The sequence below is a fragment of the Sminthopsis crassicaudata genome, chromosome 1 (genome assembly GCF_048593235.1).
Source record: "Sminthopsis crassicaudata isolate SCR6 chromosome 1, ASM4859323v1, whole genome shotgun sequence".
Taxonomy (NCBI): Eukaryota; Metazoa; Chordata; class Mammalia; order Dasyuromorphia; family Dasyuridae; genus Sminthopsis; species Sminthopsis crassicaudata.
This window is the reverse complement of record NC_133617.1, coordinates 380,301,288-380,316,782: the sequence shown is the minus strand read 5'-3', so window position 1 is coordinate 380,316,782 and position 15,495 is coordinate 380,301,288.

Genomic DNA, 15,495 nt, shown 5'->3' with positions numbered 1-15,495 from the left:
ACCTTCCAGGTGAGCAACAAGATAGAGGACAAACATTTTCTCTGAGCCCCACAACTTCTCAAAATTATTCTAAATAGAAATTATGTACCAAAGATAAAGAAACTTCAGAGAACACCCAGAATCCAAAAGAAAGTTGAATGTGTGTGTGTGTATGTATGTGTAAGTATATAAGTGCACATATATATGTGTTGTATACATTGTATGTATAAGTACATACGAGGGTGTATATTGTGTGCATATGTGTGTGTGTGGGTGTGTGGGTGTGTGTTTGTGTATATGACCTGATACTCACTGGCCCTGAACATACTAATTATCCCTTTCCTATCTTTTGTGTTACTGGCATAAGGCTATACTAGCAAACCAAAGGACACAGTACATGATTACCAAAAAATCCACTAAATTCCAGTTTCTCCTCTCTCTAGTACCAAGAGACCTTGAATCTCAGCTGAGGAAATTTGCCCTGGCTGCTTAGCAGCCACATCCTTTTAGAAACAAAAGTCTGCTGGGGGCCACAACCTTTTTGCACCAGAAATACAAAGTTATGAATTGCTAGTGCCAAGGATAGACAATCCATAGCACCAGCAGAGCTTTTTTAGAGCAGACAACTCTACTGCAACATTTCTATAAAGTTCTGAATTGTGATGCCACGTCAAAGAATTAAGGTACAGAGAAAGTGGGGCAGGACACCAGGACAGGATACTGTGTCTGGAAGGAGGGTGTTACTGTGCCAGCCTTAGAGAAAGAGCTCAGCATCCAGCTAGGACCAATTCAGATCATGCAAGAGTCAGATAGGCTAAAGAACTGTGAATTGATTAGTGTAGATGGAGGTGGAGAAGCTTTGAGATCCAGCCCCCAGGGGAAACTACTGATAAGGGGTGGGAGTCAGAAAGGAAACAGTAAAGAACATAAAAATAGTCCAAAAGAGAGATGAAAATTATGAGGGTAGAATACGTGCCCTATATAGGAGAAATAATAGAATAGAAAAAATTGGAATCTGTAAAGTTTCTATACCCAAGCATAAAGGGCTTAAGAGAGTCATTCAACATATTCTAAATATAATTTAAATTTTAATTCTGTCCCATTTTTTATAATATTAATTCTGAAAGATGTTTCCATTTATGCATACAATCTTATCTTCCTAGACACAGAATGGAGAAGGCTCTTCTGTTTGTGCTGTGCTTTCCTAAGGTGTAGTAGACAATGTAACTCAATAATACTGAATGATATATTCTTAGGAAATACTATAGAAATCAAAAAAATATAAACACTGTATTCATTTTCATCATGTTATTATCCTGATTATTTAAGTTGCCCAGGTATAATGTGTGATAGAAGCCATGAGGTAAATTCATAAATAAATATATCTCAAAAGTACCTTGACTTATAAAAATAAAGCCTAATTGTAAAAAAAAAAAAAAAAAAAAAAAAAAAAAAGTTCACACCAACAGAAAAATTAAAGCAAGAAACTTTAAATGGTAACTTTTCCAGAGGCAGACAAGGGAGTTCAATAAGAAGTGTAAGATTGCAAATGAAGAGTGAGTTAAGGGTAATTAAAAAAGGTCCTGAGAGAGTGATAAACCTAGTCCTTTGCTTTCCTTTGGGAAGCAAAACAAGAAAGAGAAACTCAGAATTCACAAAATATATTGTGGTTTGATGAAGCTTTTTAATTTGAGGACTCTAACATTTTATTGAGACAAATTCATTAATTTTAACAACACTCTTTGATATTAGTAAGTACAATGATTGGCACCCTGTTGTAAATGGAGGGGATGAAAGAAAAGAAGTTCCTATATCCCCAAAGCAGTAAGCCATCCTGCCTCATGGCCTTCCTTTCCTGATTTAGCTGTTCCAAGAGTTTTAATAAACTCTGCTAGATTGGTAACTTGCCAGCCAACATGTGCACAGAGAGAAGAGGTATAAGAAAGATAGCAGTATCATCATCACACTTTGTATTTGCAATATCTTTCTGCCTGGTGCTTTTCAGACATGACCTCATTAATCTTCATAACATCTTTAAGAAAGAGCTAAGAAATGGGCTCCACCCTTATTTAATGGATGAGGAAAAAACTTGCTCTAGGCCAGGGTAGGATTCTGTGTCAGAGATAAAGATGAAAACAAACCTTTTTAATTCCAGGGACCCCGGGGCCTGTCAGCCATGCTGTTCTATATGACTTCTTTGAGGCATAATCAAGGCCAGACCTCTTACAGGAGCCTTATATTTGAAGGCCAATGTTTTACTTTTAAGAGTTTAAAGAAAAAAAAAAGCAGAACTCTGGGAAATGAGTATGAACCACTACAAAGAATTCCCAATCCCTCTATTTTTGTCTGCCTGCATTTTTTATTTCCTTCACAGTCTAATTGTATACTATCCAAAGTCCGATTCTTTTTGTATGGCAAAATAACTGTATGGACGTGTATACATATATTGTATTTAACATATACTTTAATATATTTAACATGCATTGGTCAACCTGCCATCTAGGGGGAGAGGGTGGGGAAAAGGAGGGGAAAAATTGGAACAAAAGGTTTTGCAGTTGTTAATGCTGAAAAATTATGCATGCATATATCTTGTAAATATAAAGCTATAGTAAATAAATAAATGAATGAATGAATGAATGAATGAATGAATAAATACAATTTTAAATTTGAAAAAAAAAAGAGTAAAAAAAAAAAATGACCTAGCAAGGGGAAAAAATATAAAAAAGGATATCTAGAGGACAATTAGTTCAGGATAATTTATTATAATAATCAGTTATAATCTAGCATTTTCATAATTTTTATTATATGCAGGCATTGGGCTAAGTGCTCTATAATGAAATTTCTTAAACTGTGAATTTCAAATCCTTGTGAGGGTGGGTAACTGAATGTGGAGATTGCAAATTTATGATTTATTGTCTTTAAATGTTTGATTCTGTACAACTCTATACCTGGAATTGTGTAAAAGTTTCTTAGGTGAAAAGAAGTCAAAGTGGAAAAAGTTCAAGAAATCCTGATTTATAAATATAATCTCATTTCATCCTCACAACCTTATGAAGTAAATGTGATTATTATCTCCATTTTACAATTGAAAAAACTGAGGCAGAGTTTCTCAGCTAATTAGCACATGAGAGGCTAGATTTGAACTCAAATTTTCCTGACTCCAGAGAAGAAATGATTTTAACAAATGACTAATTCAATTCAACAAATATTTATTAAACACTTTAGTACAAAGTGTTAAATATAAAAAAGAAGAAAATATCTTAGTCCCTATGCTCAATCACACATATTCATAGTGCAATGATAAAATAAACTATTTTGTACACTATTACTAACTCATTTCTAAACCATCCTAAACTACCAATATACTAACTGCATCATACCAAAAAAGCAGGATAACCAAATTTGTTCTCAGACCATATAAAAATACCTACCAGATAATGGATTTTTAGACTTTTTATACTAGTGGGAAAAGTGTTACTTGTATTGTAACAAATCTTAAGACTTAGTATTAGCTCAATTAGCCATGTCATCTTAAGCAAATTGGTTACTTTTTCTGTCTCTCAATTTTGTCATAAATGTGTAAAATAAGGATAATGATATTTGTATGACCTAAGTTACTTGACTGTTATAAGCACAGCAGATAACTATGAATTCTTGTAGCTGGGACAAATTCTGTTGGGAGCAAGGGAGATACAGAACATGTTCTCATGTTCTGCCCCAGGGGTGCAGTCCTGCCAATAGACCAGACAGTTTCTCTTACAGAAAATCTAGCTCTATATCAAGAAACATCATTGATAACTACAAGGCATCACAGGATGAAAGATTTATATGGGAAAATAGGTGGCTCAACTCAATGCATGGCATAATAGAGGTGAGGAGAATGGAAAGAGGAAAAAGAGGCACCTTTCTCTTACAAACCCTGACAAGACTCAACAAGTTCCCAATTCATGCATCCAAAAGAAAAGAAAAAGATTGAGACATACTCAGAAGGAGAATTAGAGGGGAAAGTTGAATGATATTCTGGCTAGCTTTCAAATCCACCCTTTTCTACCTCTAGCATGAAAACATGTGGCCTCTGTCTGCTATCTCTAACACTTTAAATCAACTATTTCTATAATCTGATTCAACTTTATTTGTGTGTATGGGAAGAAATCTCAACATCAGTATTTATCATCTTTAGGGATGTGTGACAAAATAGCAAAGAGGGAAGTCAATAGCATCAAGTACAGGATTTGTTTAGCGATGTACTTATCACAAAGGCTAAATGAAGAAGGTGAGTTAGTCAACTTCACTTGGTCAGCATGATATGAGTAAAATTACAGTTTTGCATATTTAAATAGATCTGTTCATGCAATAAAGGAATAGCATAGCTTTCCGGAGAATGTGCATTTTACTGGCTGTGGTTCTTGGAATCATAATTTTAACTTTGCTTAAGGAATACATTGATCAACATGGGAAAAGAGAGATGTCTCTTGAAAGTTGTTCATTTTTTAAATTTAATTTTATTTGATACCTTTTGCTTTTGTCACCTTATTTTCCAAGTGTATTCTTTTCCCTTATCTTACTGAGAGATCCATCTCTTATAACAAAAACTAAAAACAAGAAAAAAGATAAATTTAGCAAAATTAAATAATGCATCAACCAACATAGTATTCAGTGTTCTATATTCATCATATCCCCTCTGTGCAAAGGAAGAACAGTGAATTCTCATATCTCATCATAGAGGTCAAGCTGAATCATAATTTTATAGAAGCCAATTTTGGTTTTGTTGCTATTTTTTCCACTTGCATTGCTATAGATGTTGAATATTTTGTCTGAATCTGCTTACTTTATTTTAATTATATCTCATAAGTCACTTTATGTTTTTTTATCCATTATATTACTCAAGGAACATTGAATTACACTCATGAACCATAACTTATTTAGCTATTTTATAATTTATAGACATCTGCTTTACTTCCATTTCAAAGCTGTGCATTTTTTAAATTGAGACTACAAAATAATCCCTTCATACTTACCTGTTCTAAGTACAAATCTCATCTATGTTCTACCATAAGTAGGAAAAAAAAATTTACCCCAAATGATGAAAGTTTTATTTATATTTATTTTGTTTTTTACATTGTGTGGATGCCAAAGTAGCATTTAGGATATTTTCCCATGAGGAGAAGGATATACACAAAAATGGTAATGTTTTCTTCATTAGGGAAGCTTTTGATTTTTAGATAGTTGTTCATTCCTTGAAACTACAGGATGGGGAGAGAAAGATAAAAAAATGATGACCTTCAAGATATAAATCTACATGAGTCACAGGACATAGACTTTTAGTGTTATTTCTTCATTTTCACAAAAGAAGAATGAATGTATAGGAGCTTAGTGATCTAGCTAAGGCCAAACAAAAGTAGTAGATGAGAATTTTGCTTCCCCCTCTCGTTTTTTTAATTCTACATATTTTTTTTATTCTGATGTTCTAACAAACATACATTAAATATAAAATCAGCTCTTCCCTATACCAACTGAACAAAAAAAGAGAAATTTACAAGGAAAAACAAATCTTTAATATATACACAGATTGCTTTTCTTTTAGATATATAACAAATTTAAGGTGATTTTAAAATGTTTAAATGACTAATTTTTTTTAAATTTTATAATTATAAAAATTTTTTGACAGTCTATATGCATGAGTAATTTCTTATAACATTATCCCTTGTATTAATTTTTCCAAATTTTCCCCTCCCTCCCTCTACTCCCTCCCCTAGATGACAGGCAATCCCATACATTTTATATGTGTTACAGTATAACCTAGATACAATATATGTGTGTAAATCCAATTTTCTTGTTGCACTAGATTCTGAAGGTATAAGTAAACTGGGTAGATAGACAGTAGTGCTAACAATTTACATTCACTTCCCAGTGTTCCTTCTCTGAGTGTAGTTGTTTCTGTCCATCATTGATCAACTGGAAGTGAGTTGGATCTTCTTTATGTTGAAGATATCCATTTCCATCAGAATACATCTTCATACAGCATTGTTGTTGAAGTGTACAGCAATCTTCTGGTTCTGTTCATTTCACTCAGCATCGGTTCATGTAAGTCTCTCCAAACCTTTCTGAATTCATCCTGCTGGTCTAAATGACTAACTTTTCTTTCTTTTCTTTTTCTTTACCTTATTTTGGCATCTCAATCCCTCACACCTTTCATACACCCCTCTTTCTTGATTTTTCTCCTATTGAGAGAAAAGAAAAAGAAAATCCTTATAACAAATGAGCAGGATAAATCCCAAAATAGAGAAGTATAAGACTAATTTATCCAACAAAATTAAAATAGAAAACAACTTTTAAAAACTTTACAACTATGATCATTGTAATGCTAAATCATGAATGTAGAAGACTTGATAATGAAACATACTTCTTCAGAGAGGTGTTCAACCTCCAATGAAAAGAGATATATAAATTTGCAAATATGACCAATGGGGGATTTTGTTTTCCTAGACTACACATGTTTGTGATAAAAGGCTATGTATGTTTATTTCTCAATTAAGAGGTGCAGTTGGAAAACCATATTGTAAATGCTTGCAAAAATAAATAAATTTAATTTTTAGAAAGATATACATAGTCAAAACAAAATACCATATTATCTGTGTTTGAAAGTGTGTGTGTGTGTGTGTGTGTGTGTGTGTGTGTGTGTTGTGTGTGTATTCTGTCCTCTGGAATCCTTGTGGTTCAATGTACTGATTATAGTTCCTATGTCTTTCTGAGTCATTTATCTTTAAAAAGTTTTTGTATTGCCAAAAAAAGTTCTTATTCTGCTCACTTTACCTTATTTATATAAGCCTTCTCAGGTTTGTCTGAAATCATCCTCTTATAATTTTTTATGACACTATAGTCTCCATTGCATTCAGATGCCACACTTTACTTGGTCATTACCCAGTTTTGGGGCACCCCCTTAGTTTTCAGTTCAGGGAACAGTGTGGTATCAATCAATCAACAATTACCTGCTAAACACTGACTATATACCAGACACCATACTAGGTACCAGAGATACAAGTTCAAAGAACCCAACAATCTTCACTCACAGGATGCTTCTATTCTAATGGGGCAGAAAATAAGTATGTATTATACACACACATACACATACACACACACACACATACACACACAAGTTTAAATATAAGGTGAACAAAAGAAATGTTCACTGTTGAATACATTAGTTTGGGAAAGAAGATAGTAACAGTTGTAATTAGGAAAGGTGCCTGAATATATGGTTCCTGAGGAGAAACAAGTCACTAGACATAAAGAAGCAAAAGGTTTTGTTTCAGAATGACCAAACTGATATGGACAGCAATATGAGTCACTCTAGCATATGTGTGGGATTTTCAGAGCTTGAGAGCCCCAGTGGCTAATGTGTGGATATGGAAAAGCAATGAATTGGTGTGTGTGTGTGTGTGTGTGTGTGTGTGTGTGTGTGTGTGTGTGTGTGTGTGTGAGAGAGAGAGAGAGAAAGAGAGAGAGAGAGAGAGAGAGATAAAAAGAGAGAAAGAGAGAGAGACAGAGAGAGACAAAGACAGACAGAGAGACAGAGACAAAGAGACAGAGACAGACAAAGAGACAGAGACAGAGAGAGACAGAGAGACAGAGACAGACAAAGAGACAGAGACAAAGAGAGAGCGAGAGAGAAACAGAGACAAAGAGAGACACAGAGAGAAAAATTCAGAGATGAAGAGAGACTGAGACAAAGATAGAGAGAGACAGAGAAACAGAGACTGAAATGTAATAGTGAAAACTGGAGAATTGAGTGTAGCTATGTCCGGGGGTACAGTGACTCCAACACTGGGAAGTTCTAAGAAGAAAAATGAGGTAATAGTTTCTATCTTGATGACTTGTTTCTGAGCTTCCTATTGTATTTTTGTGGGAAAAGAATGTATCCCAGAGAAGGCCAAAGAAAACCTTAAAGTACATGTGATATATGATTGTGGAAAATTGGTCCCCAACTGGGGGGAGGAGAGACTGTATAAACCTATGCCAAACTAAAAGACTTGAGATTGACAATAGGTTCCCACAGCCCATCAATGTTTGGTCCATCACCATGGTGAGTAAATGGATGTCTTCTCTTCTACATACACTGCTCTAGCTGAATATTCTATTTAATTCAACAAATATTTACTATATGAAAGGCACTTTTGCCTCTCCTGTGACTTTCTACATTGAGGTTTCACTTGATGCAAATTTCAGCTTAGTTTTACTCAGCTTAGTTTATTCAGATGTTTGAAGGGCCAAAGGATGCCCAGTATGATTTGTTTATGAGGCCTTGAACACTATTAATATGGTCCTACCTTCATAGATATTTTTTTTGCCAGTTTTACAGAGTATATGGCCATTTAATTAGAGCCATTCAAGGTCATTATTGTTGTTGTTCATTCATTTCCAGTTTGTGGACCCTTTGTGACCTTATTTGGGGATTTCTTGGTAAAGATACTAGAATGGTTGGCCATTTCCTTCTCTAGCTCATTTTGTAGATGAAGATACTGAGGCAAACAAGGATAAGTGACTTGCCCAGGGTCACACAGCTAGTAAGTACCTGGGATCAGATTTGAACTCATGAAGCTTCTTCCTGACTTCAGTCGCAGAATTTTATCCACTATACTATATAACTTCCCATTCAGAACCCTTACCCTTTCTTCAAAAGCATTAAAAGGCATCGTGGTATGATGGAATGAACAATGGATTTGAAATCAGAAGACATTAATTCAAATCACCACCCTACTATTATAACTTGGACAAATCGTTGAACTTTCCTATGCTGTTTTTCCTCATCAGCAAAATGAATGTGTTAAACTAGATGGCCTTTGAGGTATCTTCCAGATTTAAATTTATAATTCTTGAGTTTTTTCCTCCAAGTAGAATGAAAAATATCCCATTGGATGTTTATTCCTTTGAGATAGGTTATTAGCTTTTCAAGAGTCCCTTACTTAAATACAAATACTTCCTGGAAAGGATGGCAAATTAGTCTATTGTGATGCATTAATATTTGGTTGAGAATGAAGCTATTCAATTACCTTTTAGGGATTTGAGGATTTGGAGAAAGAGTTCTAGAACTTTAAATTGTAGGGCATAGAATGGAAATAGTAAAAACAAAAGCTGACATATATGTGTCTATATATACACACATATGTGTGTATATGTCTATATGTCTATTTATGTAACTGTGTATACATAGATACTGCAGATACATACATTGCTGTTGTTTGTTCTTCATTCTCAAAGAAGACCATGCCATCAAGGAGATGATACCATGACAAGCAAGTGAATTGGATTTGAGGGAGGGAGAGCTGTGCAAGAACATCCTCCACATCTTCCCCTCCAGAACCCTCTGTGTTCAGTGGCCATATATAGATCAGTTTGACTGAGATGGCCCTAGATGAAATGGGAGACGTTGGCCTTTTTAAGCTAAGGTCTTCAACAGATATCAGTTTGCCTGAGATCACACCCATTCAGGTTAGGTTGCAATCCAGGTAAAGAATCTCCTCTTTCACCTCATCCAAAAAGAAAAAAAAAACAACTAAATAATAAATTAATGAATGAATCTGGGAGATAAAGACCCTCAGGGTTTCTGCCAAAGCAGAAATGATTATTATTTACATTCAAACTTAGTGGATCAGAATGCAAACAATGACCAAATGGGGCTTAGTCTATTTATTTAGATTTTTCTCGGCACATACATATATACACATACATACACAAATCCATAAACTTAAAGTTTTGCCAAGCTCTTGATATGCATTTTCATTTAGATGTCCTTCACAAGGATGCTTTGGGGAAGGTACTATTGGTCTTACTATTGGTCTTATCCCCAAGAAACTAGGGCAGTAAAGACAGCACTAGATTTGATATTAGAGGACTTGGTTTAAATTTTTACTTTTCCTTAACTACCTATGTAACCTAGGGCAAGTGTCTTCATCTCGGCTTCAGTTCCTTATCTCTAAATTGAGGTAGTAGTTGGGACTAGGTGACTTCTGATGTTCCTTCTAGCTCCAAAATCTATGAAGCTAGGAGCTTTAGATAAGGTGAATGAACTGGGAGTGGGTGGGTAGGGAATAGAGGAACTAGAGAGGGAGGGAACCTGAAAAGATGTGATTCCAGATTATGGGCCCCTCCCAGGCTGGGGAATCTAGGCTTTTTTCCAGACAGAATTTTCCTCATTCAATTAAAAAAAGTTGAGAGAGAGCCAGGTGGAATGCTTCCAGTTAAATACTTCCTTCTCTTATCTTCTTGTTCACACCCTTCACCCCATTAGCACAACAGAGCACTCTCCATTTCTAATGAAGATATTCACACTGTATTCCTAATGAAAACTTTTCACGGGTAATGGGCTCTCTGCTGGGAAAAATATACATAGAAAGAAAGCCCCTCAGTGCAGAAGCCATTTTTAGAGAACGTCATGGCAACCTGGTCACCTCTTAAATTCCTAATGGTAGTATAGAGCAGAGGTGTCAAATGCAAATATAAATGAAGGCCAGAAAAAAATACATAAGGATCTGTGGGGTATTATATTGACTTAGAAAACCACATATTAATTTTACCTACATTTTATTGTATTTTTATTTATTTTCTTAAATATTTCCCAATTATAATTTAATCTGATTTGAGTTATGCTTGGGAGTGTTGTGGTTGAAAGTTACTAGATTTTGGACATATTCAGTGTATAGACTCTGGAGAGATGATGATTTTTAAAAAAAATAGAGGCACAAAGAAGCAGTAATTAACATTCAAAGCACAGATACCAATTAATGTGAAAGAAAATATGATATTAAATGTATGCAATTTGGTTTAGGTAAATAGTCTGGATTAAAACTTGAAATAAAGATTGCATTGTAGAGTTTGAAAAAAGATAAGAATCTTAAAGGAAATATCAGGAAGCAGAGATCATTTGCTTTTACCATGTAGGCTTACTAGGAAAAACAGATTGATGTTAAATCGCTCTGATACTTCAAAATTTAATGATATCTGGATAGTGGAATATAATCAAATTCCAGAGAAAATTCATGATCCACCTGAAAGTTGTTTTTATTTTATTTATTGATCTCTGCTTCCATGAATGAGAGGATAAATATATACTCAGAGGAAGAAATGGAAAAAATATCCTTTGTGCTATTTATAACAAGTAATATAATCACCTGTAAAAATAGGAAAAAGCAAGAATTTATCATAATTTTATTCATAGTTCAATGATAATACCTAAACATTCAATATTTCTGTATTTTAAGCATATTTCTTGATGATATAAAAAGTTCAATATGTATTTGCTTATAGGAAAAACATTATTTTATACAATCATAGGTTTTCAAAGATGACTTCATAGTCTTTAATCTAATTACAACAGAGACATTCTTCCTGATATCTAAAGTTCCATTGATGTTCTGATCTGACCACATATTGGAACTGATCTAAAGTTGCAAATTACTTTTTCCTTTGCTGTAGAGATGAAGTAGAGAAAGATCATCTCTCAGTAACATATGTATTTTTTTCCTAAAAGAGATACAGTTTAAACTAACTTCCTCTTCCCTGCTGGGGGTCTATGAGAAGAGAACTATTTTACCCAGACTTGAAACAATTACCCTGCTGCTGGTCATGCAAGGCTGGAGTAAACAACAACATTAAAGGAAGTTAGAGTGTGCTTAGCCAAGGATTTTCTCACACTGCTGCGTACGTATGGAGGTAGTCATCCGACCTGACAAGGAGCAAATGTGCTCAGGAACATTATCTTAAAAAAAAAAAAAAAATCTTATTGATACCTTCTGCTTTTACATCACTTTCTTTTCCAAATATATGCTTTCTCCCTGCCCTACCCTTGGTAATGAAGAGTTTCATTAATAGTCTGATCTGACCACATATTTGAATTGATTTTTAAAAATTGGTTATCATATAATTTAATTGTATTCAATATGCATTTAGGGTTATGTACTTTATTTTGAATTCGCTGAAAACTGATTAGCTATGTGTAGTATTGTAGAGTGACTTTTTCTTATGCAAAATATAGATTTGATTAACCATGTTGCCAGATTCCCTGTCTAGCCTGCCACTTAAAAAAATAATAATAATAGCCTTTTATTTTTCAGAATATAAGCTAATAAAGCATTCAATATTCACCCTTGCAAAACTTTGTGTTCCAATTTTTTTCTCCCTTTCCCCCACCTCCCTCCTAGACAAAGAGTAATCCAATAGAGGCTAAACATGTGCAATTCTTCTAAATATATTTCCATATTTATCATGCTGAGCAAGAAAAATCAGATCAAAGGGGAAACAATGAGAAAGGGGAAAAAAATCGAACAAGGAAGCCATAGTATTTGATGAAAATACTATATTGTAATTCACATTCAATCTCCATAGTTCTCTCTCTGTATGCAGATGTCTCTTTCCAACACAGGTCTATTGAAATTGCCTTGAATCATCTCACTGTTGATGAGCCAAATTCACAGTTGATTATCATATAATTTTGTTGTTGCTGTGTACAATATTCTCCTGATTCTGCTCACTTTACTCAACATCAGTTTATGTAAGTCTTTCCAGGCTTTTCTAAAATCAGCCTGCTCATCACTTCTTATAGAACAATGATATTCCATTACATTCATATGTGTGATGGGCATTCTCTCAGTTTCCAGTCCTTTGCCACTACAAAAGGGCTGCTTATAAACATTTTTCACAAGTGGGATACTTTTCCTTTTTTTTTTTTTTTTTTTAATAATCTCTTTAGAATACTGACACAGAAAAGAAAATGCTGAGTCAAAGGGTACGCACAGTTTTATGGCCCTTTGGACATAGTTCCAAATTGCTCTCCAGAATGGTTGGATCCATTCACAATTCTACCAACTATGTATTCATATCCCAATTTTCCCACATTCCTTCCAACATTTATCATTATCTTTTTCTGTAATCTTAGTCAATCTGAGAGATATGAAATGATACCTCTTAATTTGCATTTCTTTGATTAATAATGATTTAGAACATTTTTATTCATCTGCCTAGAAATCAACACTATTCTGAGTACCACATTGCAAATAAAAAAATTGTAATCTACTTAAAACTTTGAAAAAAAATTCCTTGAGTAAACATACTTATTTCAAACAACATATGCAAGATAGGTAGATAAACCTTTTAACCGAGTTTGACATGTCTATTTAAAAGAAGTTTATAATAAATATCTTTGTAAAAGCAGTCATTTTTGATAAATAAATAATTTTTTTAATTAGTGTTTTCAAAATCAGATTTTTTACAATTAAGATATATGCATATTTTTTGATTACATGTTTTTTAAGTGACCACATGTATGATAAACCTATAGGATGTTAGCATTGGAAGGGATCTTTAAAAGTCTGCAACTTTGATACAATTGTCCCTGAGCAAGAACAGATAACATTCCCAACAGGTGGCCATTTCAATCTCCTTTTACAGAAATCCAGTAGCAAAGAACTCCTTAACTAACCTGAAGGGCAGTTCCAATTTTGGACAAGTCTATATAGCCTGTTTTCTGGAAGTCAAGATTGAGAATCATTGAGAATCTGCATAAGCCTTTGTCGGTTATATTTATAAGGGCTTTTACCCTTGCAAAATAATTTTAATAGACAATTTTTTGTAATTATTTTCTATTTTTTGGTCTGTTTTTAATCATATTGGGGACTTTTGTTTTAACATAATGTGTAATTCTGAATAAAACATACACCCTAACCAATGCAGTGAGCCTTGCATTGTATGTAACAACCACAAAAAATTCTCCAAAGTCAATAGTCACATAGAGCATGTTGACACTATATGCAACTTTTTACTCAATTATGTATATGGTTTAAAATCATTCTTCCTAATTTCAACCTCTTAGTTTATATAACATTCTTTTAAATGCCCTTCCCCAAGAATTTTTCTTTTAGTCTATCCAGAATCCTCTTCTGTAAGTCTTGAGCTAAATGCTGACTTATTCTTCTATTATTCTCTCTGTGTTCCACATCAAAGTAGATTTTCTGGACTATCAAATTTGAATTTTCTCCTTTACCCTATTTCTATGCTACTAAATTTACCCTATTTCTATGCTACTAGATCTTATCCTCTCTTCTTCCTTTTCTTCTACTTCTCACTTTTAGTTATAAAGAAAATGATTTAAATTAAATCAATGACATGTAAGGGAAGTCCTCACATTCCTCAGGCTATGAGGCTTGGTCCTAATCTTTATACATGTATGATTATCATGACTATTTACCATATTATCCTGTAAAGGGCTAGAACTGAGCAATGCACTTGGATAATGAAGCACGTGAGACTAATTGCCAATTGGACGGTTCCCTATTAACTTGTTTGAAGGTTGACCCTCCCCAGCTGTTCTGTGCTGACTTGATTGGTGGGACAAAGAGGGGGAAGTGACTTGTGTGGGTGGAGTAAGAGAAACTTGGATGGTGGAACTCACGCTCACTTGCACTCGTGACCTGGTGTTGGAGGCAACGGTAAAGATCTAGAATAAAGACATTTAGTGATCCTGACTCCTGCTGATTTCTGGGAAGATAGAGTTCCAGCATTATCCCATCTCTAGTTGTATACCTACCATACTACTCTTTGTGCCAACTTATCTTGAGAATTCATATGTTCCCTATATCCCTTCAGCTAGTAGGTCATAGACTATAAGTATACAAATTTGGGGCAAATGAGGAGCAAGGAAGAGAAAAAGACAACTTCCTGGTGAGCAAATTCATCCTAAACTAATCTGTAGGGATCTGTCTCTTACTAAAGATTGACACTCATCTTTATATGAATGTTTCTTAATAATGTCTTTTCTACCCCTCAGGTAGGGGACATCTTCTACTCTCTAAATTACAGTCTCTCCCCTCTACTGCTTTTGTAATATTTCCCTAGCTCATACTCTTATTAAGAAATTGTTATTATTCCTTTGCCCAAGTATTAACTAGATGAGATTATGTACCCAGATCCTCTCTCACCTTTCATGATTAATGAAATTTCTCACTGTTATTACTTCTTACATGAAATACATTCATTCACTTAAGAGAGACTACAGGATTTATTGGGCCATGATATGTTAATTTAATTTGTAAACATAGTATGTTTAACTTTGTTCTCTGACTTTCATTTATTCTGTTTTTTTAAAAACTTCTGAAAACTTTATTTAATCACTTGATAATCCTTCATTCTTCCTTTTTTACTCATCAATTTTTTTTTCTTTTCTTCTTTTAAAATAGTCTGTTATACTGAAAGATTAAATTACTCATTTTTTTCCTTGAAAATAGTACTGATTTACCTTATTGAATTCCTTCTGTATGGAAACTTTTTTTTTAATCAAATATCTTTACTTTGGCTTTATTCATGTCTGAGTTCTCCTCCCACACAATTTTTTTTTTCCCTTTTGATGAAGTTCCAACTCTTTCCATTGATGATTACACTCATATTTGTAAAACATATTGTTTGAAGTTGCTCTTTCAGTTACTTTGCTTCTTAGAATATACTATTTCATTTTTTCCTTTGATTTCT